The following is a 26,835-nucleotide window of genomic DNA, read 5'->3' as shown; positions in this document are numbered from 1 at the left end:
TATACAACTATGTATCGTGGCGGTGGGGTGGGGGGGAGTAGGTTGGGAAATAAAGCAGGAAAAAAAAAGGAAGATTGGCAACAGTGGTTAGCCTAGGTGCCAATCTATAAAAAAAAAAAAAAAAGATGGAAAACAGGAGGCACACAGCAACCACTGGGCCACAGCAGTTCTGAAATCCAGCAAGGCACATGCGACTAATTCCCTAATTAGGTCTCAGTGCTACTGTCTGGAAATAGTAATTCCACGGCTCTTGACTCTGCCCTCTGGGCTCTTAATTTTACCCTCCGAATTACCCTTCCTTGTCCACAAGAAATGGACTCATAGGTAATACCAAGAGGTTTGGGAAGGGAGGCAGCCAACGCCTGGGCCACCTGTCCTTAGGGAAGAGAGCTCTGGCCTCTGGGTTTGGTTCTGGAGCAGGGATCTGGCAGTCCCTGGGCACAGAGACTGGTGTTAAAGTGACACACACAGCCCTGGCCCTTGTTGGGGGGACCAGGCAGAAATTAGTGTCCGATATCCCTCACACCAAGTGGGGGCCTGGGCCTATGTATTCATTAGCTCAGGTAGACTGGAGGATCCAGGTAGCCGAGGGAGTTTTCTGATAAGGCAAAGCCAGAAACTGTTTCATGCTATGTGAACTTGGTGAAATCAGCAAAAACTTTATGTTTGTTTTTTTTCCCAAGTTGAATTCATGTCCCAGAAGTCAGTCAGGGCCCTGGGAGAGCTGTATTCCTTCCAGCAACATTAATTTTATAATGCATTAACTTGCTGTTGGTGACACAATAAAGGGTTTTTAATCTGAAGTAGTTTTCCTTCAGAGCTACTAGAATATTTAAATTATTTCCTTACAGTTTGTATTTCACCTACTTCCGAATAGGATTGAGGCCGTATACATTAAAAAAACAAGATTATCAAAATAAAAGATCAAAAACTATTTAAGTAAGTATGCTAAAAATTAGAGTTAATTTAGTAACAGTGACTGAATGTTAAATTTGCTTTGAGCTTCATTCTGGAATATGCTTTGATACAGCTGTGTCTATGTTTGACATATCTTTGAAAATGTATCAAAATCTGAGTATTTGCTTCTGAAATACTAACTTCCAGCTCCTTTAAAGATGAAGCTTCTCTTAGTGTGTTTAGAGCGTTGTTTAGAAGTTTATTTTGAATGAAGTGTCTGAAGTTGGAGGGATCCTGAGAGGTCATCAATTCCAGTTCTTCCTGCAGATAAGGGTTGGAGGATCTGAAGAGACTCAGGGCCTTACTCAAAGGTCAGACCGACTGAGCGGAGCCGGGGTTGACCACTAGCCCGGTGTTCCTCCCCCTCCACCATAAAGGACTGATTCTTAGCTTTCAAGTTTTCAGAGTTACTGCTAAGTAAAGCTTAATGAGAAATGAAAAAACTCCATATTTGCAGTAATAAATTATGGTTTGATATACACAGTTACAAAGTGACTCTAAACAGAGGTGAACCAGCAAGCTCATGGATGGACAGTGAGGACTAGGAGACAGGAAGGAATGCAGACAGGGTTAAGGGTAAGAGTGAAAACAGACCCCAAGGGAGGCCGGAAGCTGTCCTTCTGCTTGCTGCTCACGTTGAGAAATGAGAGAAAATGAGAGATTAAGTCTGGATGTCCAGCTCCCCTCCTCTTCAGAGAGGCTAAGGAGGACTTCCGGTGGGAGGTGGACAGACGTGTGGGCCTGGGGCTGCCCAAAGCCGACAAGGTGGGCCACGAGATCAGCGAGTGTGAGTGGACTGTAATGGCACCGACCCCAACACCCTTCACCTCAGTGTAAACACGCCTTGCACTCACATCCCCTGCACACTTTCTTGTGGGTGCAGCCCAACCCAGAACCATGCCGGGAAGGAAATTCTGGGAGACGGTCCAGCTCAGCTAAGTTGATTTCATACAAGCCACCACATCTGTGAGTTAAACTATTCTCCTTATCTTCCCAATAATCTTGTATTCGGTGAGCTAGCCAAAAGCTTGGCAGGTTGGCAATTTTTCGGAGATTCTTAGGAAAGCTTAAAGAGGGGGCATATACGCCAGCAAAGACAATATTTCATGAAACAAATTAGCGCAGGCATTCGTGGAAGGACACACTGATACTGTGTTACATAGTAACTCTTCAGGAACAAATTCTCCTGTAAATGAGGCGCCTCTGTCTGAAATTGTAACTTCTGAACTAAAACACTGCAATCTGGGCAGTTTGAATGTGCCTTGTAAAAGGACTGTTGTTTCATCTAAAGAAGAAATTGAACCCTAGATTCCCTAGGGGAATCCGGATGGATTTGAGAGAGAGAAGGAGGGAAGGGAAGAGAGAAAAGTTCAAAGAGACAGTGAGTTTTAAAGTAAAATACAGCACTTACTGTGACCTCAGGACCACAGCAGAGCAGATGGGTTTCCCTTGAAGATTTGAGCTATAAACTGTAAGGCAATTACTGAAAATACCGTTTGGCCAATTTTCCCCATGACCATTCCTTTGGGTGCCCTTTGACCAGGACATTCTTTTTCCTGCCCGCCACCCTCAATTTTAATAAAACTAACAGGCACCAGTCCCTGACTTTCTTCCTGGCTGAAGACTTAACAAGAACTTGGGAGACTTCTCTACACCACATGCCCACGGAGCAGAAAACCTGGGCACGGGATGGGTGGATTTTTGCAGGTTTGACCACGGGGCTGAACCCAGAGGCTGCTTTTCTAAGATCAGAAAATCAGACGGTAATATTAGCTTCATTTTGCTTTGTTGCGAAGCGGGTAATGAAAAGGGGCTAAAATAAATGACACAGTGACCATCCGGGGAATGAAGAACGCCAGATGGTGGTTTGCCGTTTGGGGCGCAGTGAGAGGCATTTGAGCCTTTTCTCAATAAGTGTGTGCTTGGCTTTTTAAGGTGGCTTTCATCATTACTCAAGTTCTTTCTACCCTTAGAGCATAGCTTTTTGTTTTTTGTTTGTAAAAAACACGTCACATTAAATTTGCTATCCTAGTCATCTTTATGCGTACAGTTCATTAGCATTAATATATTCACATTGTTGTGCAACAGATCTCTAGAACTTTTTTATCTTGCAAAACTGAAACTCTATACCCTTTAAATGCTAATTCCTTCCTCACCACAGCTCTTAACTACCTTTTTTCCTTTTTTTTTTTTTAACCACTTTATTAAAGTATGACTGACATAAAAAAAAGTCGTGTATGTAATGCATACAGCAAGTTGATGAATTTGGAAATAAGTATACACTCATGACACCATCACCACATTCAAGGCCATAAACTTTTCCATCACCTCACCTCCAAAAGTATCTTCTCATCTCCTTTATTTTAAACTTTTGTTTATTTGTATATACATATATACACATACATGTATATAGTGTGTGTGTGTGTGTGTGTGTGGTAAGAGCACTGAACATAAGATCTACCCTCTTAGCAAATATTAAAGTACACAGTACAGTGTTATCAATTATAGGCCCTGTGTTGTGCAGTAGAGCTCCAGAATTTATTCATCTGGCTTAACCGAAACTTTGTACCTTTGACCAACACCTCCCCTCTTCCCCCTTCATCCAGCCCCTGGTAATCACTATTCTATCTACTCTCTAATTCTATGAGTTGGACCATTTTAGATTCTTCATAAGAGTGGGATCATGTGGTATTTGTCCTGTGTTTGGCTTATTTCACTTAGCATAGTGTTCTCCACGCCCATCTATCTTGCTGCAAATGGCAGGGTTTCCTTCTTTTTAAAGGCTGAATAATATTCTATTGTATGTATCTGCCACATTTCCTTTATCCATTCATCTGTCATGGATGTTTGGGTTGCCTCCAGCTCTTGGCTATTGTGAATAACGCTACAGTGAACATGGGTGTGCAAATATCTCTTAGTGATCCTGCTTTGAATTCTTTTGGGATATACACCGGAAGTGATATTGCTGGATCATATGATAATTTTATTTTTAATTTTTTGAGGAACTTCCATATTGTTTTCCATAATGGTGGCACCATTTTACATTCCTGCCAACACTGCACAAGTGTTCCAATTTCTCTGCATCCTTGCCAACACTTGTTATTTTCTGCTTTTTTGATAGTGGCCATTGTAATGGGTGTGAGGTGATATCTCATTGTGGTTTTGATTTTCATTTCTCTTATGATTAGTGATGTTGAGCATCTTTTCACAGAGCATAGATATTTACAAGAAAGAAATATTCCATGTAGAATAAAATGAGGAAAAATTAGGTTGTAGGGTTGATGTTAAATCTCATGGCCATGGTAATATATTCCCTTTCTTTTCTATGTTGCACTGTATATGAAATCTCCCACTCAGGTTGATCACATTTTTCACTAGTTTTTGGCCATACTTGTACTTTTTGACCTAGTCCCCCACTAGAAACTAAATTTTGAATTTGTCAGTCATAGATCGTTGGGATCGGAATAGATTTAGGAGATCTTCTAATTACAACATCCCCATTTTATAGTGAGGGGACTAAGGATTAAAAAGTGAAAAAGACTTCAACTGAGAAGGAATATCTTAATACAACAGGGAAAATCCTTCTAATTACTGAAATTAACATTCTAATTCATTCCTATGATGAAATAGTCCTGTGGAATCTGGAAACATTAGGAAAACTCAGTTTCCAAAACTCCATGGATGATCACATTTTGAATAATTGCCACAAGTTTTCCAAGGTCTCTCTCTGTAAGATGTTTTGTGTGTAACTCTCTCCTCTTACATAAATCTTTGCGTGGTAGGCTTGGGAACTCAGCCTAGATTATTTGGCTTGTGTTTGGCCGCACACCCAGTTGGGTAAGCAGAGTGGGATATGTTGTAGAGAGACTGAAGAAAAGACCCAGAGACAGCAAACAAGACATACGGGTTTATTGGGAGTTATTACAGGGAATGTCCAGTGGTGGCCAGCTACGGACCCTGAGAAAAGCTGCTTAACTAGGCAGAGGAACAGAGGCTACATGCTTGCCAAAGTGGATTGCCCCTGTATGACCTGCATTCCAAGGACCAGAGCTCCCACTGGAGGGCCTCCATATTCCCTCAGACTGCAAGGGTCTCTGAGCTAACTCTCCCACAAGAAACAGCTAGATTGACTAAGCCCAGGACTGTTATCATCATGAGTGTTAGCACGTGGCCCAGACAAGGGGGCTCAAGGATGCATGGCTTTTTTTTTTTTTTTTTTTTAAAGATTTTATTTTTTCCGTTTTCTCCCCAAAGCCCCCCAGTACATAGTTGTATATTTCTCGTTGTGGGTTCTTCTAGTTGTGGTATGTGGGATGCTGCCTCAGCGTGGTCTGACGAGCAGTGCCATGTCCGCACCCAGGATTCGAACCAATGAAACACTGGGCCGCCTGCAGCGGAGCGCGCGAACCTAACCACTCGGCCACAGGGCCAGCCCCCAAGGATGCATGGCTTTTAAAGGGTGTGCAGGCTAGTGCTCCTATAGCTTGTATACCTTATAATTAAGATACCTATTAGTTTTTACTTGTACTTACGTTGACAATGAGAACAAATTCACATGTGACATTATGATGGTGAAAGGAACAGAAGTTAGGAATACAACAGCAGGTCAATTCAACCATCATTATTGAAGCTGTATCTTGTGGCAGGTGCTTTTCTGGGCCTCATGAGACATTCAAAATCTCAACAAATGTGGACAGTATCCTCAAGGCCGGTGCAGGTCCAATTTTTCTTCCCAGAGTTTGCTGTGTGTATTAAGATTCTCCTGAGAAACAAAACCAACAGGATGTGTATATAGATAGATAGATTTATTATGGAGGCTGAAAAGTCCTCAAATCTGTAGGCAGCAAGCTGGAGACCCAGAAGAGCTGATGTGTAGTTCTAGCTGAGTCCAAAGATCTGGGAACAAGGAGAACTGATGGTGTGAGTACCAGTCTGAAACACAGGAGGCTTGAGACCCAGGAAGAGCTGATATTTCAATTTGATTTTTCTTTTTTTTTTTTTCTTTCTTTTTCTCTTTTGGTGAGGAAGATTCACCCTGAACTAATATCTGTTGCCAAGCCTCCTGTTTTTTTCTTTTTTTTTTTTGCTTAAGGAAGATCAGCCTTGAGCTAACATCTGTGCCAATATTCCTCTATTTTGTGTGTGGTGTGCCTTCACAGCATGGCTGATGAGTGGAACATGTCCGTGCCCGGGATCTGAACCCACAAATCCAGGCCGCTGAAGTGGAGAGCAAGGAACTTTAACTACTCAGCCATGGGGCCGGCCTCCAATTTGATTTTGAAGGCAGGAAAAGACAATGTCCCAGCTCAAAGCAGTTAGGCAGGAGGCAATCCCTCTTATTCAGTCTTTTTGTTCTTTTCAGGCCTTCAGTGGATCAGGTGAGGCCCACCCAAAAGGGGAGGATCAATCTGCTTTACTCAGTCTACTGATTCAAATATCAATCTCATCCAGAAAAACTCTCACGGACACACTCAGAATAAGGTTTGGCTGAATGTCTGGGCACTCTGTGGCCCAGTCAAGTTGACACATAAAATTAACCATCACATTGTGGTTACCACTGAGGGTTTCCAAAATGACTTTCAGGACACATGGACAAATTTAGCAGCTGTGTGACCTTGGGTAAGTTCTTTAACTTCACCGTGCCTCAGCTTCCTCATTGTAAAGTAAAGATGATGACTGTTCCTCTCATGTTGGATTGTTTTAAGGATTAAGTGAATTAGTATTTGAAAAGTGCTTAGAATCATGGAAAGTTGTAAGCGCAACATGTGTTAAATACAATTTCAACATATTTCAATAGCTCTATATTTGTTTTCATGTGCAGTAGAAAGAAATACAATTGGCATGACTTCAGGATATTTTTGTTTAGGATGAGGCTAAATAAAAAACAGTGGGTTGATTTCAAGACAAATAGTAAGTAAATACTAGCACAGGAGGTATGTGGAACTGGTAAAAATCGTGACAGTGGAAAGTGAATGATTAGGTTTGGGAAATACTATGGATGAGAAAAATATAAAGCAATATCTAGGGTGACCAACCAACCCCAATCCAGTTTTCTGAAGGATGTCCTGGGACGCAGGACCTTCAGAGCTACAACCAGGAGAGTCCCCAGGAAGTCAGAATGTTTGGTTTACCTCTGCGTAACTACAGTTCGACATTTATCCCACAAACATTTATTGAGCACCTGCATTGCTCCAGGCACTGGGGGCTCCCAAAGGGCCCCTGCCTCTGAGGAGCTGGAAGGAGGGTGAACCCTTGGTTCTGATCCTGCTACTGATATGTCTGTGACTTTGAGCAAGGCTCACAGCTTCCTTCCATCTGTGTTTCTTAGTCTACAAAAGAAGTTGTTGGAAGAAATGGTCTCTAAATCCCTTCCAACGCCGAGGTTCTTTGTTATGAAGTACACAGTGCATCTGTTACTGCCAAAATCGCAACTCCCACTGAGGTGCAGGGTGAGAAAAAGATAATGAGCAAAGTGTGCCCTTCCTCATCTCTCAATTCCAGCCTGGGGCAGGGGAGACAAAGAATGGAACGGAGTCTCCCCTCTCCTGGGCTCCCAACCAACCACAACCCTAACACAAAAGACCATCCCAAACTTAGGATCCTTTGAAAAGACCTGAATAATGGACGTGCGTTGGGAAGTTGGCAGAAGAGAGACTTCCCAACAGGTTTAAACACGCAAGATTTCCATAAGAAGCACCTGAACAATTTATTAGGGCGAGAGGAGATGATTATGAGGCCAAGAAATACAGGTGGCTCCGATTGTGGCTGTGCTTGGAAGTTGAAAAGGTATCTAGGATAGTAGGACCAGGATAAATAATTTCTTTAATTGATTAAGAGGCTCTTGTTTGGAGCCTTGTTTCTCTTCATCCAATGACCTTTTGGAGTTGACGATATTACAAGTTTAAGGCAAATTATGTTACACAAGAGTATAATTCACTAACCATCTGTTTTTGTACGACTTGGTAAAGCTGTCTCACACAAATCATTATTTATATATCTTTTTTCCAGCGTCAACTGAATGCAACACATATCTATTGAGTGCCAGTTATGAGCTCAGTTCTGTGAAGTCATGAAGAGGAATGAGAATCTCAGTTGCTGGGAGCCTCGGCTAAGGGCAGCGTGACAGGAATCCAGTCACCTGCATTGTGTTGACGTAGCCATTTGCGGAAAGCCTGAGGATTTTTACCTGGAACTGAGGTTTGCTTTATGTGAGATGTGGTGGACGGGAGAGACTTTGGGAATTCGGAAGTCTAAGATGAGTTTCTAGGCTCAGAGAACTTAGTTCTCAGGAGTCCTGTCTTTTTTCATAATAAACTTCTTCTAAGACTTGTAACGCCCAGACTCCTTCCAGGCAGCCTTCTCTCTACAGCTCCCCTGAATCAGTTTTTAGAACCAGAAGATTGAGAGAGAGATAGATTATAAAAACAAACATCTTCAACTGGGGGTATAGCTCAGGGGTAGAGCATTTGACTGCAGATCAAGAGGTCCCTGGTTCAAATCCAGGTGCCCCCTGTATATCTGTTTTTCTTGCTTTAGAAGAATATAGATTGACTTTGACTTTATCTCCTGTAGCTCATGGCTGGTTGAATAATAACTATTGTCCCGTGTGTGCCACACACCAGTCTAGGTTCTTTACGTTAATTATCTCCTTCATTTCTCTCCAAACTTTTACAAGATACATATTGTCACTATCTCCATTTTACTTGAGAAGATAGAGACTTGGTGATGCTCAGTAATTGGCTCAAGGTCAAAGAGCTGCAAAGAGCAGGTCCGGGATTAGAATTCAGAGCACACACTCTCAATGACTTCTTTATACAAGTCATACTGCTCACCTAGTGTTGAAAGCTTTGTGACAAAATTCCACTTAGCAATGCTCCCAAGGTGCTAGGATTGTCCATCGAGTTTTAGAACCTTTTGGCTACAAGGCCAACCCAGCAACTTAGTGACCGCGCCCGGGGGAAAGTCGGGGAATAGTGTCTTTATTTACAAGACAACGCTGGGGTTAAACATGAACTGGTCTGAAGTTTAGGGGACTGCCCTCTTTTCCTGCTCTAAAGCCTGATTAATTTCTGTCACCTTTCCACTTCTGATTCATTTTCTGCAGCCCGGCACCCCCACCTTGGGTGCCTTCATTCAGGACCCAGACTTGGGCCAGAGGTCAGATCTCAGCTGGGTCTAACTCCTGCCCACAGCGCAGATCCGCTTGAACAACACACACTGAGCACCTACCATGTGCCAGAACTGTGCAAAGTGTGCACCCGGAGGTGAATAAGACACAGCCCTTGGCCTCAGTGTGCTCTCAATCAAGAAGCAGGCCTGTAACAAAAGAAGTCGGAGTGATGTGAGCTGTCTTGGACTGTGCCAAGTTCAGGAATGCAGAGGACGCAGGGATTGCTTCTGTCTGGAGGAGGGGAGGTGGAGGCATGTCTCCCAGCAGAGCTGATGGCAAATCAGGGTTTCAAAGGTGAGTAATTTCTCACTGGACAGAAAGATGGTGGAGCGGAGGTAGGGGTGTGGGGAGAGGTGGCTGAGTTCCAGGCAGAGAAAACTGCATGGGCAGAGGCTGGAGCCAGACAGATGCAGTTGGAGGCAGCTGGGGCACGAAATGTGATGTGGCGAGTGATGAAGATGAAGTGGAGGCTCAAGAGGCAGATAGGGATCCAAATGCAAAGAACTTTGCATGTTGTGCTAAGAGACTTGGAGTTTTTCCTGAAGGCATTTAAAGGGGAGTGATGTAGAGAGACTTGGTTTTAAAACAGGCTGCTCTGGGAGCTGTGGGGTGATGGATGTGAGGGGTGGAGGCTGGGAGGCAATTTAGGAGGTGGTGGCACTGCCGGTATAGGGGTGGGGATGGATCTAAGTGACGTTAAAGGTAAAACCAACAGTACCCAGCAATGAACTGGAACTGGGGAAGAGCAGGTGGGAGAATCCCAGAATCATATTAAGTTCTTTGGCCAAATGACTGAGTACACAGTGGTGTCACCAACCAAGAGAGAGAGGAGGCTGATCAGATGATAAAGTAGCCAGGCCCAGCACTCAGCCCAGAGCCTGGAATCCTCGGCTCACCACCTCTTAGCTATGTGACCACTCTGTGCCTCAGTTTCCTTACCTGCAAAATCAACATGCTAATAATAATACCTTTGTCATGGGATTTTTCTGATGATTCCTGGGATGTCGCGGGTGGAAGTTTTAGTACCATGCCTGGCACATAGCGAGTGCCCAGTGAATATGAGCTGTTATTGCTACAACAGGCAAAATAGGAGGAGATGCAGGTTTCGGCAGGAGGATGACAAGTTTGTTTCTGGGAATAGTGGGTCTGAAATCTAAGGGTCTTGTAAGGCCTCGGAGTGGAGAGGCTGGGGATGTGTCTGGGGCCCTCACAGAGCCTGTGGGCTGAGCTCTGGCTGCTGTTTGCTCCTCAGCTCCATGGCGGCCGACAGTCCTTCTGAGGAGAACTTGTTGCAATGACGGAGATCTCCTTGCCCTTTCTTCCCAATCTTGGAGATACACAAGAGTAAAAGCCCTCAGGTCGAAACTCAAAGGAATAGGAATCAGAGGGGTTCAAAGGTGAATTTTGGACTTTAAAACGTCCAAATTTTTTTTAAACTGTGAAATGAGACAGTTTGTCCTGCATGAAGTCCCCTTCGACAACCTGATGAAAACCTGCACAATATACAATACACATACACAATATTTGCCTATAATTTCAGAGTTGTATACAAACCTCTGATGTCCATTCGTGGATCCCAGTTCGATTCCCTCCATGTCCAGTACTTGCTGGTGGCCCATAATACTTAAAACACTCATCCATGTGCCCAGAGATTTATGGGCAATGGGTGGTGTATTAAAAACTGGAGAATTAGACAGAGAAAACAGCGTTGAGCGTTAGGTGTTGGGAAGAGAGTGAGCATATGTGCTCTGGGAAAAGCAGGAGGTGGTGTGACTGGAAGGGAATTGGGGAGGAGTTCATATCCAGAAAGAATCTCATCCACAAAAGGTATTTATGAGGCATGATGTAACTCATAAAAGTGGAATAAGTATTTATGTGAAGCTTATTACTGTCAGGGGGTATAGCTCAGTGGTAGAGCATTTGACTGCAGATCAAGAGGTCCCTGGTTCAAATCCAGGTGCCCCCTCAATATTCTTTTGCTCTTGGGAGCTTTGTTAAAAGACTGAGTCTAGTGGAGGCAGGCAAGGTGCCTCGGGCCCAAAATTTAAGGACGTGCTCACTTTTAGGTTCTTGCAAGCACCTCACTCATTAACTCCCTCACAGTATAGCTATGTGTTCACATAAACTCACCCTTCCTCCAACAGACACACACACAAATGCAGCCACACACCCAGACATACACCTGTCCCCCCCACCAGATTTCCCTCCATCACGTAAACACACAGACCCACACACCATCACACAGACACACCAACAAACAAAAATTCACACACATGTGCTTTTTCATGTGTACCTTTATTGCTCCTTTTCTGTATATGCAATCATATTAACCAGGTCCCTTCCAGCTTCCTTTCTTCAAGCTTTTTATCTTTTAATAGTCTTAGATTTACAGAAGAGCTGTGAAGATGGTATAGAGAGGTCCCATATACCCCTCCCTTGGCTTCCCCTAATGCTCCCATCTTGCATAACTGTGGCATATTTATCAAAACTATGAAATATACATCGGTGCAACACCATTAACCAAACCATGGACTTCATTCGGATTCCACTAATTTTTCCACTTATTATCTTTTTTCTGTTCTAGGATTCAGTACAGGACACCATGTTGCGATGAGTCATAAGGTCTCCTTAGTTTCCTTCCATCTCTGACAGTTGCTCAGTCTTCTCCTGTGTTTTTTTGTAACCTGAACACTTTGGAGAATTCCTGGTCAGATATTTTGTAGAATGCCCCTGGCTTTGGGTTTGTCTAATGTTTTCTCACGACTAGACTGAGGTTAGGGATTTTGGGGGAAAATGCCACAAAGGTGCTATGCCCTTGTCATTTCATCTTATTGTTGCATCTTATTGGAGGTGGAAGAAAAACACTGCAACAACTTCAGGGTCTGCTACACTGTCAAAGTGTTAAGGGTCCGGTGTCTGAGCTTGTCGGGTTATGCCTTTGAATGTGAGAGATGCCACACAGAGCAGAGTGCATCCTTGGTGGCTCTCTTTGGGTTTTGGTGGCAGTGTATTTGGATGTGCTTCTCTGGCATATCTACTGGAAGACGGTAGCCCATAAGATTGTCAGTTTTTTGTGGCTCCCAGAGTAAGGAGAGGGTCTGTACTCAGGCCAGGCTGTGCGGAAAGCTGCCCCTCCACAGGGGGATTATGACTTAGCGTTGGAAGTCTAAGTGGCAACTCCAGCTTTGTTAATTCACCTTTTCTTTGTTTCTACAGCACGTTGAATTTACCTCCCTTTTATGTTATTACATGGTGTATTGTAATTGTCTATGTATTAGTCAGGCTAACCTTGGCTATACTGTGGTAACGACCCTGGGATCTCAGGAGCTTAACACAGTAAAGATTTGTGTCTTATTCATGCAAGATCTGATGAGGGTCTGGTGGTCCTCATCCATCTTGTAGATGTGTCATCTAGCAAAAGGTGGCCTCCAGGGGGATTGCTCCATGGGTAGAGAAACTGGGAGGAGTCACATCAGTTCGTAGCTGCCTTAAGCCCAGGAGTGACACGCATCACTTCTGCTCACAGTTCACTGGGTGGAATGGGTCACATGGCTCCAGCTTCATTGCAATGGAGGCTGGGAAACGCAAGAAAGCATTTGGATGCTTGGTGAGTACCAATTTTCTCTTCCATAACCTGTCTTACCCACTCCAATATGGGCCCTGAGATGGTGGCCATTCTTTTTGATTCTTCTTGTTATCACTAGCGACTGGCAAATACTTGTTCATAGTAGAGGCTCAGAAAGTATTTGGTGAAGAACAGCTATTGGCTAATGGAGCAAGTGAATAAATGAATGGGGCAAGATATATAAAGTGTATTTTTAAGTTATTTGGAAACTAATTTTATCATAAGGCAAGCAGTTATGCTTCCCACATTTAAAAAACAACTCACTGGGGCCAGCCTGGTGGCATAGTGGTGAGGTTTGTGGACTCTGCTTTGTTAGCCCAGGGTTTACAGGTTCTGATCCCGGAAGTGAACATACACGCCACTCATGAAGCCATGCTGTGGCAGCATCCCTCATACAAAAAAATAGAGGAAAGCTGGCACAGATGTTAGTTCAGGGATAATCTTCCTCAAGCAAAAATAGGAAGACTGGAAACAGATATTAGCTAAGGGCCAATCTTCCTCACCAAAAAAACCCAAAGACCTTGTTGCTGTTTTTCTAAACAATCTCTTAAAAAGATTCAGACTTTTATTGAAGAAGACAACTTTGTCTATGCCCATCAAATAAAACGCAGAATAATAACCTTTTTACCAGTTTGTTTTGCTTGGAAAAGTAGATATTTACTAGTCTGCCTTCCTTTCTAAAACCATCCACATGACCTTTACCCATTATAAAATCAAAATACCTTATTGTATAAAACTTTAAACATATATCAAAGAATATAGGAGGGAATACAATTTGGTTGGATCTCCATCACTGTCTTTTTTTAACTATGTCTCTCTTTTTTTTTTCTTTTTGGTGAGGAAGATTGGCCCTGAGCTAACATCTGTGCCAATCTTCCTCTACTTTGTATATGGGATGCTGCCACAGCATGGCTTGATGAGCAGTGTGTAGGTCTGTGCCAGGGATCTGAACCTGAGAACCCCAGGCCGCTGACAAGATGCTCATGAACTTAACTGCTACACCACCAGGCTGGCCCTAGCTGTTGTCTCTTTTATATGTGATTGTGTTTGTAAACGTGAGCATATGTTTTATGTGTGGACGTGTGGAAATATTTATTAAAAATGTATCAGGCATGTCTTCGGCAGCATCTCAGATCCTCTTGGTCTTGACTAGTTTTCAGGCCCTTGTCACCTTTTCTACTTAGCTGCCATGGGGATAACCAAGTATGTACGGACTCAGCTTCACCCACGCATACCCTGCAGTCCCTTTCCGTCTGCCCAAGCTGGATGCCTCTTGCCTCCTACTCTTGGCTTCCCTCTTGCTTTTGAGGTGTGAGAGGTCATGAGCCTCACCTGCTGCCCCCACATGCAGAATCTGGAAGAGTTGAGGAGTTCATGCACCACGGGGAAACCTTTCACTAACGAGACGCAGAAGCTCAGGGCTAAAGCCTTCTCTTCCCTTCCTTGGGACAGATTGTCCTGAGATGCCGTAGTTCACACATCAAGCAAGTCTCTTGAGAGACAGCTTTACGGGATCAATCAATCAACTGCACTTGTTAGCAAATAATGGCCAGCTTGGAAATGCGCCCTTGCACGGACTTCACCTTCTTTCTCTGCCTCACTCCCTTTCACCTCACTCTTGCTTCCTAGGATTGCACTTTCTGAAAAAAATAGCAGCACATAAGCTTTTGCCTCAAGCTCTAGGTTCTAGGGTCCCCAGGTATAGCAAACACTCTGGATGCTCTGCCAATTTCCCCTTCAGCCTTTGCCACAATAGTTCACCGTGGCCTGCATCTTCCAAAAGAACTAGAAAGACTCCCTTGAGAAGCATTGGCTGTGCTTGGGTTGTGGCTCCATTCCTTAATCAGTTACTGTAGAGAGAGAAACGCAACTGTCTGATTGGCTTAGGACCCTGAAGCAAGAATAGGCCACCCCAAAGCCTACGGCCTGAAATAGGATAAACTCCTCAAATGACTTCTTAGTCATGAGACCCAGTAAATTCCCTGTTTGTCTTATTTTCTGTCACTTATGAAAGGAAGATTCCTAGGGGACGCACCCTGATACCATCCTGTGCAGTGATTACAGAGGTCCAGTAAGGCCTGGGCTCTGTCATACCCAAAGCCCAGTTTTCTCACACACTAAACCCTACTATCAGAATCCCAGCGAACCCCTCCCCGCCGCCGAGCTGTTTCTCTCTTTGTAAATCTATGATAATAAATCAAGCCACCCACCACCTACCGGGTTGAGGAGTAATTAGAACACTTGTGAAATTCTTTGTTTTCAAAAAATGTTAGCAAAAGAGCTCTGTGTATTAATATCTCTTTCTCTTGATTCTCCTGCCTTTTTTGGGGTAAAAAACCACTTCTCTTCTGCAAAATAAAATTTGTCTTTTCTTTAAAAAAAAAAAAAGACCAATTATCTAGATTTAATTCTTGAGGTGTAAACAGCTAGATGAAAAGTATTCCTGTCTCTGGTGGGAGGGGAGGCTCCAGGGCCAGACAGGCTCTCTTTCCTCTCCTCTCACTTTTCTTTCTCTGTCTTCCCAAGTTCCTGACTTTTGGGTTCCCATACTGGAAAGAAATGTAGTTATTAAGAAAGTGCCAACACCAGTGGGATGGTAACTTGACTTTGTTTTGAATTCAGATTTACCACCAACTGATACCATTTTGAGAAAGTGTTCCATTGATTTTTGTGACTAAAGTAGATTTACTGTGGAGGAAATTAACCATACAATACAGACACCAGGGAAAAAAAGGAGGATGAAAATGTATTGGGAAGAAAGAGGAGAGATGGAGAGAAGAGGAGCAGAAAGGACAGGAGGGCAGATGGATTAAGGCAGAAAATATACTTGGATCAACCTTTGATGATGGTGTCAAATTTTGGTTAGATAATAGAATATTGGTAGGGTTGCCAGATTTAGCAAATAAAAACACAGGTAAACATTTCCAGGTCCAAATTCCAATTCTTGGGAGGGAAGGTTTTCCCACACCTCCAACAATCAATGCTTGGGATACCAGCTGCATGTCCAAGAATGCAACTCAATTCTGACGCTACCCAGAGATAGTATCAGATTCCACAGGTTGAAGGCTCAGTCCCACAAGAATGCCCCACTCCCCCCTTCAGATGCCAGCCCAGGTTGTCACCTGTGTTTCTCACCAACTAGCTATAAATCAGAAGTTCCCACCACCCTCTTCTCAGGTTCAATTAATTTGTTTGAGTGGCTCACAGAATTCAGAGAAACATTCTACTTCCTAGGTCACCAGCTTATTGTAAAAGTCTATAACTCAGGAACAGCCAGATGGAAGAGATGCACAGGGCAAGGTATGGGGAAAGGACGCTGAGCTCCCCAGGCCTGTCTCTCTCCCTGAATCTCCATGTGTTCACCAACCCAGAAGCTCTTAGAACCCTGTCCTGTGGGGTTTTGTGGAGCCTTCATTACATAGACGTGGTTGATTAAATCATTGGCCACTGGCGATTGATTCAACCTCCAGCCCCTCTCTTTTCCTCTGAGGTCAGGAGCGGCACTGAAAGTTCCAACCCTTTAATCACGAGGTTGACTCCATTGGCAACTAGCCCCCATCCTTAGTGCTTTCTAAAACCCACCTTATTAACATAACAAAAGACATTTTTTAGCATTCTCAAGACTAAGCCAGGAACTACAAAGACCAAATCTATCTGAGAAATTTATTTTGGTCATCGAATTGTCACCTCCTAATTGCCCCAAGGAACTCAAGGGAGGTTTCGGAAGAATTTAACTGTTTCCCTAAATTGCTTTCTTTCCTTTTTGTTATGTTAAGAGATGCAATCACCAAACAGCCGGAAACAGACCGAGCCCCATCACAAGAGCAACACCTGCGCAGATGAGCCAAGCGAGCCTGCGCAGTGAACACCCCCCTTCCTTTTGAATATTCATTCCCCAACCAAAATAAAAGGCCCCTATGGTCCCCTGCTCCAGGACAGCCATGACTTTGGAAATGATTCTGTGTGGTCTCCATTTGCTGCAAAGAACCTCTGCTTCTGGAGGAGAGTCTGATTTTACCTTGCCAGGGAGAGAAACCACTTTGGTTTGGTAACAGAATGACCAAATATATATTTACTGTAAAGCACAATATCACAAGACACCCAAATGAATTTGGATTATCAATAAATAATGAGTAATTTTTTACTGGAGTCGTATCACTTAACAATAGGGATACATTCTGAGAAATGCATTGTTGTGCAAACATCATAGAGTGTACTCACACAAACTGAGATGGTATAGCTTGCTACACACCTAGGCTATATATACAATCCAAATGGAGCAAATGGAGACTACGCAGAATCAACAGCCCGAAACAGACTGAGCCCCACCACAAGAGCAACACCTGTGCGTTATCTATGGCGACAGCTCCTTCCTGGGACAGGCCTTCTATCTTAAATTCTTTTAGGCAGTTAAGGGAAAGGTCAAAGTTTCTTTCAGAGTCTTTTGTCCTTAAAAATAATCAAGCCAGGGGCAGGCCTCGTGGCCGAGTGGTTAAGTTCATGTGCTCTGCTTCGGCAGCCCAGGGTTTCGCCGGTTTGGATCCTGGGCGCAGACATGGCACTGCTGATCAAGCCATGCTGAGATGGCACCCCACATGCCACAACTAGAAGGACCCACAACTAAAAATACACAACTATGTACCAGGGGGCTTTGGGAGAAAAGGAAAAAGAAAATCAAGCCAAAGATACACATTTTGGGGTGGCAAATTCTGATCCCCCACACACCCAAACTTCCTTCCTGTGAGAAATACTAATCTCTTCTCTCTTTACTCATAGCTTTAAGCATCAAGCAAGTCTGTACTTCTCAGGGTAACTACTGGGTCCCCTGATTTAACATTTGTACGTTGCTAGGAGTAGGATTGAAGATTCTGAGAGCAGCCTGGTAGAGGACAATGGTTCTCAAACTTTATTGGGCCCCAAATCCCCTGCAGGGCTTGTTAAAACAGATCCTGAGCTCCCCCCACCATTTCTGTTTCAGTAGCTCTGGGGTGGGGTCTGAGAATTTGTGTTTCTACAGCTTCCCAGGGGACCAGTTGCTGGTAGTCCAGAGAGCACACTGAGAACCGCAAGGGTAGTAAAAACTTTTTGATTATATAAACCTGAAGACGAACAAATCCTTATTCTATGGCCTTGGGCAGATGACTTAACCCCTCAGATTTAGTGTCCTCGTCTGTGATCAACAACTGTTCATTCTTTCTCCTTTTCCAATAATGACTTGCTGCTTTTAGGAGTAATGGCTCACCTTTCCTTCATGTTTGTCAGTGCAAATGGAAAGTGGCTTTGTATTCATCTCTCAGAATCCAGTGCATCTCTAGTGTAGAGTTTTGGGTAAACAAGAATAATGGTGAGCTCAGGGGCTTGTATGCAGGCTCCTGAAGAAAGGGGGTGATGAGGAGACAGCTGTAATTCATTCATTCAGCAAATCTCTATGACCACGACTTTGTACCAGGCACTGCTCCAGCCGCTAGAGATACAATGAGACAGGATCATTGTCCTCAGGCAATTTGCATTCGAGTGGGATGAGTAAAAAGGGGACACTCATGGTGGGGCCCTAATGAAATAGGAAAAATACAGTGCTGAGTCATTCAAACAATAATTTGCACTGTTCTCTCACAGTTCTGGAGGCCAGAAATCCAAAGTCAGTTTCATGGGCTAAAGGCAGGACCTTGGTCTCTCTGAGGGCTCCAGGGAGAATCTTCCTTCTAGCCTTTTCCAGCTTCTAGACCTGCATTCCTTGGCTCATGGCCCCTTCCTCCCTCTTCAAAGCCTGCAGCATAGTGTCTTCAAATCTCTCTGCTCCCATGATGTCACCTTTTCCTTCTCCAACTGTATCAATAACTGAAGATAGTTTGGGGCCAGTGAAGACTGTCGAGGCAAGGTGGAAGATGATCCAGACAGGATGGGAGGTTTCCACGGGCCAGCTGTTTACAGGCATTCCTCCTTTACTTCTCAGTCACCCTTTGAGGGAGTTAGTCTTTTACACATGAAAAAACTAAGGCTCAAAGTACAACTTGCCCAGAGTTACACATTCATAAATGGTAACCCCAGGATTACGAGGCAGGCCGCTCCCTCCAGAGCAGAGCCCCAAAGAGAGCCTTGCTATGCAGTCTGCGGACGAGCAGCATCAAAATCAACGGGGAACTTGTTAAAAATGCAGAATCTCAGGCTGTACCCTGGACCTGCTGCATCAGAATCTGCATTTTAACAGGAGCCCCAGGGATTCAAAGGAACGTTCTTTCAAGCTGGAGAAGCACAGCTGCCTGCCCCACCCTGGAAATGCAGTGGAAGGACCTTGTCAGCAGCTGTGGCAGCTGGCAGAGATCTCTCTCTTTCTTTAGTGTCTGCTCTAACAATATTAGGGAGCCCAGTTAGTCTGATAAGTCTTCATCTGAGTAAGCAAATAACAAGAATTAAAAAAAAATACCACCTTTCTGTGTTCCTGTCTCCAGGACTAAGGAAGGACACCACAGTGTGCTCTAAATAGCAGTTACTGTCTCCTGGGCGCTAAAATATTTGCTGACTCGGTTATTTATCATCTCTGTGTGCTGCAGGCCCAGGGTGATAAATTATGGAAGAGAGTTATTAAATTACAGCACTCTCTCTTACATCGGATGCTGGTGTCAGGCATATTTTGGGCACAGCAATCATCGCACAGCGAGGAGAGATCGTGGTTACTGTGCTTATAGAAGATGCTTATTCACAGAAGCCTGCTTCTGCCCTAGGCCCTTGTTAGGCTGGTACTCTATTGCTAAGCCTCAGAGTGTGTGGTTTTGGCTGAATCAAGGAATAGAATAAACAGAAATAGAATATGGCTGGTAGACTGGTGTTTCTCATGGACCATTTGCATTAGAATTGTCTCGTGCTGGTTAAAAATACAGTTCTTTGGGCCCCACCTGGAAAATGGAGGTCTAGGGGTGATATCCGGAAATTTTAATTTTTAACAAGCTTACCAGGTAATTCTTTAACATAAACTAACTTTTGAGAATTTCCATTGCCTGTTATCAGACCTAAGCCTGTGATTGTAAGGATGAGGAATCAGAAAAAGAGAGCGATATAATGACTTGCCTAAAATTTCAGTGCCCAAAATATAGTAACATTTCTCATTTTCTTTTATTTATATATAAGTCTGGTCTAGAAGGCAGTCTTTTTAGGAGAGCCTTATTAGATCTATGAGTATCTAACAAAGGCAGGGCTAGCTGATTGTGAGTAGCTGAATGTGAGATAGTCAAGCAAGTGCTAAATAAACAGTAGTTAAACCTAAGAATATCTTTCATGTGATAGATTTAAGTGACCATTTGTCACGAGGCATGCTGAATCCACAGCATTTTACTGGAATTTAAAGAGTTAAGGCAATGGCCGAGTTCCTTGAAAGATCTGACATAATGCCATCAAATTACCAGGAGGGGGCAGCAGAGAGCTGCCAAACGGCCAGGTGAGCCAAGGTTAGCAGTCAGGGGGGTTAGATCAGCAGTCAAAAGCTGGTTACTCCAGGAGGGTCTGCTAAGGACACATCTAACCTGGGCAGCCTGATGCTTAGCCCTAAATGAGGAGAGCTGGGTCTGAAGCAGAGGCAGTTACCTCTCACGAAAAAGAGCAATGCCCAGGCTAGTGGGTAGAAGAGGGGAGCTGGAGTCAGAAACTCAAGCTGGGTGAGTCAGGAGCAGGGTAAGCAGGGGCTGTCACAGTGGGATGGTGGAGTCATCAGGAAGCTAAGGGGCTGTCGGGATGCGCCAGCTTCTTCTGAGGCAGTTATCCTGATTTACAGAATTTCAGGGACCACTGCCCTGGTAGGATCAGGAAACAGTAGGGCTCTCAACAAAGAACATCACTTGACCAGATCATTAAAATGCCTGGAACATAATCCCTTATTTGAGACACGCTTTGTTAGCAAGATCTTTAAATTCTTTTTGGAAAATGCCCTAGTATTAAAAAAAAAAAAAAAACTTAAGGAATACAAGTCAGTGCATGATTAAATATTGCAATTATGGTACAATCAATACTTGCTCAAGAAGTGTCAGTGAAGGGGGAAATCAATGAAGGTTTGAGTGGCCAAGGAAGGCTCCTGTAAGGAAGTGAAATTTGGCCTGAGCCTTAATGGATGAGTGTGATTTAGGGAGGAAGGACACTCAATGAGCCAAGAGAAAAAAGTTCAGTCTGTTTGCAGGCCTGTGAGGGGGCCACTTGTCTGTATCAGGCTGCTTGGAGCATGCACGGTGGCCTGGGGCATAAAGACATTTGTTTGACTTTTGTTAAACTTTGTTTTGGTTGATGGTTTTCAACATGTTCTGAGGGAACAGGGTCCAGCTTCTTTAAGCAACAGGAGTGTATCATTTATTTGGAGGAAATAAACCCTGAGGCCACATGCATCTGACACAAGTAGCTCATGAGACAGTTTGCCAGCGAGGAGATGCTGCCTGATTTCTTCCAGTTGGGGCACCATAATCTTGACTCTGGGAATAGGTAAGATCTGCTCAGTACATGTCTGGATGTATAAAATTATACCCAGAATTTTGTGAAGATGATAAAAGGTTTTACTGAGAATTCCTGAAACCATATTCTGTCCTGAGAACCAGGCACAGTTAACTATGCACTTAGGCTGCAAAGGACACAAGAGATCCATCTTCCACCCACTAACGGGTGGGCGATTATTCCTTACAATTGTGGTCCAGAGAGTAATTATGATGTAGCCCGGTAGACTTTCATTGTGTGTGCCATCTCTCCTGAGATGTTAGCTTCTTGTTTTTGTTACTAATCACCAATAGGTCTTTTTTGTCTTTACTTATGTACTTGTTTAAAATACCATCTCCTTGTCAGTTAATTTTTGTAGAGGGCTTCAAGTCCCTCCAATACGCTCTGTAAAGCGCTAGCCTCTATTTTGGATGTTGACACAGCAGCTCGTTTCTCTGATGGAGAGTTTCTCAACTTTACTTATTAGTCTGTGTAGGTATCTTGCAGTAATCAGTGTTCTCTTTCTGCTGTTGGTTTGCGAGGGAGGTTTAAATCCTTTGGGTGAATCCCTTTTGTAGGTCAAATCACTCCCATTTGGGATCCAAGGGGAAGCACATTCCCTTTGGGCAGTACCAAGGATGCTGGGGCTGTTCTTGGATAACACTATGTTTCTTCCCGGCAGCATAAGAGGGAGTCAGAGAGAGTATTATTCAATCATTTAATGCCCAGTGTTGGGATATGCATTCTCTCAAAAAGACATATCTCTTTAGGACATTCCTCAGGGTATCAGGGCATCCATAAGAAATTATTTGAGGAATAGAAAAGAGTTGTTTGAAGTTCCACGTAACAAGAAGGACAACTTAAATGAGAAGAAATTAACCACCTGGAGGCATTTAATACCTCCACACGGCTGAGAGTTGTTAGAAGTAATTAACAAATCTGAAATCACAGCTGAATCCAGCTTCAGAGAGTCCAGGCCGTGCTAAGATAGACTAGGGTTGCCTGTGTCTGTAGCTGGGACTACCCTCTACGTGCAAAGTATATCGTTTATTTCCTAATGAACTGATCTGATCCACCCTGTTGGATCCTAATGTTTAGTCCAATGGAATAATTTCAGTCCAATCCAGTAATTTAAACAATCTCTATAAGTTTATGCTTATTTTCTTTGTATAAACACTCTCTTCCTTCCCCCACCCATGGTGCCTTTTCAAAGTCCTGGTGGGTACGTTAGGGGTTGTGGCTTGTGTAACCTTGGCTGGTGGGGTGGGGATGGGGTTCTTGGACTGTACTGTTTTCTGGAACTGTTCTGATCTCTGTGACAGAGAGGCTGAGCTTGGGCTGGAGAAGTCCAAGGGCAACCAGCTCCATCAGGGAGTCTTCAGCTGATGTCTCCTCTGAGCGCCAGTGGTCTGGCCTCTCATTGCCCCGGGTTTCCCTGTTGTCTGAGCCCCGCCCTGGTTCCCACTGTGCTGTGGATTCTCCTGCAGTCTGGCCGGAACTCCCTCTTGTGATGGCTTTTGTGAAACTCCCAGACTGACTCTCAGGGGCTTTGGAGAGCTTTGGGTTCCAACCATGGGACAAGAAGGCAGCTTTGAAGAGTTAACAGAGGTCTTCCCTCTGTCTAATCATTTCTCATTATCAAATTTTCCTTGAGGCATGGTGCCCACACTGGGTATTTTCATTTCAGCGTTGGGAACCACAAGCTGGACACAAGTCTTTTCCTTTTCAGAAGCTTCCTCCACCCCTTCCTAATACATCTGTGTTCTCCGGGACTCTAGTCCAAAGAGGGGAGACTGAAACACTTCTTACCTTCCTCTGCCTCCTTTGTTCCTTCCCCCATCCCTCAGGTTGGAAGGGAAAAACTTTGGGCTTTCTACTTCTGCTACGCCTTCTCTTCTGTCTACACAAGGGCAGCAAGTCTCATGAGGAGCCACCAACTGTGCAAGGAGCAGCCTCTCTGTGCTGTGTTCTCACTCAGTGTGCGGTCCATGGACCTGCAGCATCAGAATCACCTGGGAGTTTATTAGAAACGCAGAATCCCAGGCCCCATTCCGACCTGATGGATCAGAATCTGCATTTCTAACAAGGTCCCCAGGTGATTTATGTGCACTCGAAGTTTGAGATGCGTGGGTGTAGAAGCAGCTGTATGATGTGGCTCACTTAGGCTCAGCCTTTAGCAAGTTAAAGGGAGTTAAAGAGATATAGGAAATCCTTTTTCTCTTGAAAAAGCTTGCTTTTATAGACCATTAAGTTACTGCAAAATTCTATTTTGGAATTCCAAAGCTCAATATTAGCTGTTTTTCTTTTTTCACTCCTGCTGTAATAATCGTTAACCTTCTCAAGGGAAATAGACGTTTCTGATGACCTGTAGGAAGCTCAGTATGAGGAAATGCAGAAGAGAAAGCTACTTAATCATATTAAAATAATATCCCTAACACATTTTGAGAAAAAAGAAGAAAATAGTGAGAGGTGAGGTAATACAGTTAAGTTGGCGATAATTTAATTTGTTATGCTTAAGTTTTTCTTTCATAACTTTACTTTGGTACTCTGCAGTTTATAAGTAGAAAGCACAGTTAGTTGATTTACGTGACTATATCCATGCTTCCTAGAGTGTGGTTTGCCAAAATGCTCTAAAAAAGTGGGCTTCATAATCAATCAATTTGCAAAATGCTATGAACTATATATTCCTCTTGGAGGCTTACAATAAACATTATCATTATAAAGTTCTGCCAAGAAGTCTCTCCAAGATAACCTAACAGGGGTCTCTAAAACTTGTGCATCCACTGAACTCTGTTTCATGTAATATCCATCAGCATACGTCAGACTTGTGTTCTCTGGAAGATGTTTTAGAATATTCTACTCTAAAATAACCCCCCATCTTAAAGGTGAAATGATTGCTGGCTCTAATTTGCGGTGACCCAAGCTCCACCTGGTGGCTCAGAACTGGTCCAAACGGACCCAGATTCCTTTCACTCACCAGCAAGGTCAAGGGCCCTGGAATCTACAGCACTTTCTCCAGGCAAAGCGTCCTCCTCCCCTCTGCTGGACCCACTGCTCTGCCCTATGTGTCTGTGTTTGTGTCTAGTCCTGGTTCTCTGCCTGTCTAATCAGCCAGTTCAGCCAATGCTTGCCTCTCAATTCAGTTTCACCCCAGATGCTACCTCTTAGCTCTCCTTGAAATTGAGCACCAAACAGAAGACCAAGAGGTTGACATCTCCCCCTCACAGCCCGGCTCAGCTCCCAGGCCGGGTGCCTGAGACTCCCGCTGACGAGAATTGGACTATTACTGAAGTGACTCTGCTCTAATGAGTCTGTGCTGATCGCCTGATGACAGCTGCAAGAGGCAAAGACTCGGCTTTGCAAACCCAAAAGGAAGACAAACTGCAAAGGATTTCTGCATCCTTTCCTGGCATAGTCTCGGAAAATTTGTCAAATTCTGTGTGAGGCCAGTCTTGCGATTTCCGATTCTTTCTGGTAACATTGATAAGATAAAACACACGCGTGTTTAGAGAGGATGGAGTCTCAGAGATTCGTTCGCCTCTTCCTCCTACTCACAGCGGAAAGAGTCTCGTGTGCACTGTGTTTGAAAATCAAGCCTCGTTCTATAGTTATTCATATAGTCGTTTATGTATAGATTAGCATGAAGTATATTTCATGGAACTAATTTTGGTAGATATAAGTCTGAAGAGAGTCCTGTGGTCAAAACAAGATGGACACTGCTGGGATGGTAGTTGCAATAATGGTGGGGTCAGAGTGGGGTGGAAGGAATGCCGGAAAGCTAATGGACTGTCAGAAGGTAGTAGAATAACACACCCACGCTCAAGCCACAGCCTCATAGTGGGTAGGATGTACTTCCCTGCCCATTGACTAGGGTTTGGCCATGTGTCTTGCTTTGGCCAATAGGATGTTAACAGACCTGACATGAGCAGAGGCTTGAAATATGCTTGTACAAGAGCTTCCCCTGGGTGGCTGCTGCCTCTTCAGTCTGGGTCCAAGAATGAATACTCCAGAAGCTGACCTGAGTCCAACCCGTAGCTCAAAGCCAAGCCCAGCCAATCCTCAGCCTGGAGCAGAGAGGCCCAACTGAGCTTAGCCTGGCTCAGCAAAATTATTGTCAACCTGCAGATTTGTGAGTTTTACAATAAGTGCTTTCTGTAAGCCACAGAATTTTGGGAGTTGTTTGTTACGCAGCACTATCATGGCAATAGCTGCCTAATATACTGGGTTAAGCAGAGTTAAACAGGTTTCTCTATTGCTTTGTTTCTTAGAGACCTTAATCTTCTATGTGCATGGCAAATCTTTAATATGGCCATAGAATGAGTGGCATTTCCTACCAGACCTTTATTTTTCAGAACAATTTATAACACAGAGGCAGGCAGAGAGATGAACAGAGTTGACCTCTAGAGAGAGGGTAATTAACCCTCCCCTTCCCCTACTGCCTAATACAACACACACACAGAAATCTACCTGGTCAGGATTGCTGATATGATGGGTTACAGCCAGATGGTTATGGGGCCATGGTGTTGGGAAGAACACTTTTGGGTGTGGAGAGGGGAAAGGTGAAATTTTTGAGATTGCTCCATATTTTATATTCATGCACATAGCTGTTAATCTATCTATAGCAATGAATATATTCCTTGGGAGATGGATACAAAAGACGATATGAAATGGTGAAAATACATAATCTATCTGAGACGGGGAGACACCCAGCTGTCAGGAATTAAGGATGGAGCTATGAGGTGTGACAACAGAGTAATCCAACCGATCACCACACTCTCTGCCACACCGGGGTATGTTTCCTTCCTAAGCTTTTCCAGTGCATTCTTTTCTCATGAGGGCTGATGGAGCTGCAGCCTCATCGGTAGGAGCCTCCTGCCCGGAGAAAGTCTAGGATGGGTGGCCCTGGGCTGCTCTGCTAGAGGTCTCAGGGAGAAATGCTCCACTTTCCTCCCATACACATGTTCTTGGGTTCTCTTTCCTTGCCTACTCTTGCCATTGGTGTGATGAAACCTGGATGCTAAGATACAGAGACCAAGGAGGCCATTTGCTTTTAGCCTTTGCAACAGGGGTTGGAAAACCTTTTTCTGTTTTTCCAGGGCTGGATAGTAAACACTTTAGGCTTTGCAGACCATACAGTCTGTATCACAACTGCTCATCTCTGTTGTTGTGGTGTGAAGGCAGCCATAGATCATACTTAGCTGAGTGAATGTGGCTGGGTTCTAATAAAACTTTACTTACAAAAATAGGTGGGGGGATGAATTTGGCCCACGGGCCATAGCTTGCTGACCTCTGCTTTGGGAAATGATTTCTTAGGGCTAATATACCACTGTGATTCAAGCCAACCAAAGCACGTTGTGAAGAAAATGCATTTTTCTGAGGTTTCCCCTCTGTACATCTTGCTCGTGAACCTGTGGCACAAAATGTTGGATTTGCAGATCCTCAGTTCATGTCACCTTTATCTCTTCCTTTTTCACAGACGGAACAACAACAACAACAACAAACTTGTATGCTCTTGTGAGGTAAGCTGTACCTATAACAATTTTGTACCTATTTTTACAGATGCTTGACATTTACTTTTGATTTTTCTAGAAAAGACATGTTGAAAAAATTCAATGGCAGAATAAATTGCAGCAAA

At 43.9% G+C, this 26,835-nt stretch overlaps 2 non-coding genes across 2 annotated transcripts; both read left to right on the top strand.

Annotated features, from left to right (window-relative positions):
* Nucleotides 1–8,397: 8,397 nt before the first annotated feature.
* On the top strand, nt 8,398–8,469 carry TRNAC-GCA (transfer RNA cysteine (anticodon GCA)). The gene has a single exon. It is a non-coding gene; the product is annotated as a tRNA-Cys (tRNA).
* A 2,552-nt stretch (nt 8,470–11,021) lies between these two features.
* TRNAC-GCA (transfer RNA cysteine (anticodon GCA)) lies at nt 11,022–11,093 on the top strand. The gene has a single exon. It is a non-coding gene; the product is annotated as a tRNA-Cys (tRNA).
* Nucleotides 11,094–26,835: the final 15,742 nt, after the last annotated feature.

Source organism: Equus quagga, chromosome 1 (genome assembly GCF_021613505.1).
Source record: "Equus quagga isolate Etosha38 chromosome 1, UCLA_HA_Equagga_1.0, whole genome shotgun sequence".
NCBI classification, from domain to species: Eukaryota; Metazoa; Chordata; class Mammalia; order Perissodactyla; family Equidae; genus Equus; species Equus quagga.
The sequence above is the reverse complement of the archived record's forward strand: the minus strand, read 5'-3'. Positions and strand labels throughout refer to the sequence as shown.